This window comes from Lepus europaeus, chromosome 2 (genome assembly GCF_033115175.1).
Source record: "Lepus europaeus isolate LE1 chromosome 2, mLepTim1.pri, whole genome shotgun sequence".
In the NCBI taxonomy this organism is placed as follows: Eukaryota; Metazoa; Chordata; class Mammalia; order Lagomorpha; family Leporidae; genus Lepus; species Lepus europaeus.
The window spans coordinates 141,872,718-141,874,125 of NC_084828.1; the positions used below are offsets into that span (position 1 = coordinate 141,872,718).

Sequence of the window (1,408 nt, forward strand, 5' to 3'; positions counted from 1 at the left end):
TAACAGGGATGGTATAGCAGAGAGAACCCAACAATTAGAGAATATGTATTCATTCCAAACACACAGGAACCACTGATATTAAATAATATGTCAAGCCCTGATTCACTTCAAAAGATTGACATACATCCCGTATTCTGTGTCTATAATTCAATTAAGTTATAAATCAAAAGCAATAACAAAGCAGTAAGAGTGATGCCATTAAGTTTTCATGTTTTGGAAATGTAGTGACATAGAATGAAAACATTCATAAACCAAAGAAGAAAACACACTAGAATTAGAAAACTGAACTAAAGCATTAGTAATCAAGTCTTTTAGATTCAGCTACATCAGAGCTTAGAGAGAAATTACATACTTAATGCTTGTATTAGAAATTTTTAAAAATTCACATCTAATGAGCTAAGCAGTCAACTTAAGAAATCAATAGAACATTCTCTAAATACTTCTTTTGAGAAGTGTCTGTTCACAGCATTTGTTCATTTTTAATAAAAATATTTTGTGTTTTTTTTGTGTTCGTTACATGTTCTGGATTTTACTACCTTGCCAGATATCAGTTTTCAAATGTTTTCTCCCATTTTTCAAGCATCTGTTCACTCCGTTTATTGTTTCCTTTGCTATGCAGAGACATCCCCCTGTTTGCTGCCTGTGCTTTGGAGATCTTATCCAAAAAAACCATTGCCTCTACTTCCTTAGAGCGTTTCCCCTATGTTTTCTTCTAGTAGTTTCATAGTTTCAGGCCTTACATTTAGGTTTTTGAGCCACTTTGGGATGGTTTTGTATATGAAGAGAAATAGGGCCAATTTCATTATTCTGCATATGAATATTCAGTTTTCCCAGCACAATATAGTAAAGAGACTGTTCTTTCTCCACTGTATGTTTTTCGTGCTTTTGTCCAAGACAGTAGGTTTATTTCTGAGTTTTTGATTTTTTGTGTGTCAATTTTCATGCCAGTACCAGGACATTTTGGTTATTTTGGCTTTGTGGTGTGTGGCCTCCAGTTTTGCCCTTTTTGTTAAAAACATGAAATGAGTCACAAAGTTGTGTGTTGTCCTTGCGCAGGAGCCATGCTAATCTTTGCAATCTTGGATTGTAGAACATGCACTACCAAAGTGAGCATGCAAGTTTCATTTTTCAGCAAATAGAAAGCTGTACTTCACCACATTAGTATATTTGAAGGAATAAAATGTTAATTTAGAAGATACAAAAAGGCATTTATAAAATTCAGTATCATTCAATTTTTAAAGGTTTATTTATTTATTTGAAAGGCAGAGTTACAGAGAGGCAGAGGCAGAGGCAGAGAGAGAGAGAGAGAGAGAGAGGTCTTCCATCCTCCATCCTCTGGTTCACTTCCCAAATGGCCACAGTGGCTGGAACTGAGCAGATCCAAAGCCAAGAGCCAGGAGCTTCTGCT

General features: G+C 35.4%; 1 pseudogene; it reads right to left on the minus strand.

Annotated features, from left to right (window-relative positions):
* Nucleotides 1-1,011: 1,011 nt before the first annotated feature.
* On the minus strand, nt 1,012-1,110 carry LOC133752816 (U6 spliceosomal RNA; annotated as a pseudogene).
* Between the last annotated feature and the right edge of the window lie 298 nt (nt 1,111-1,408).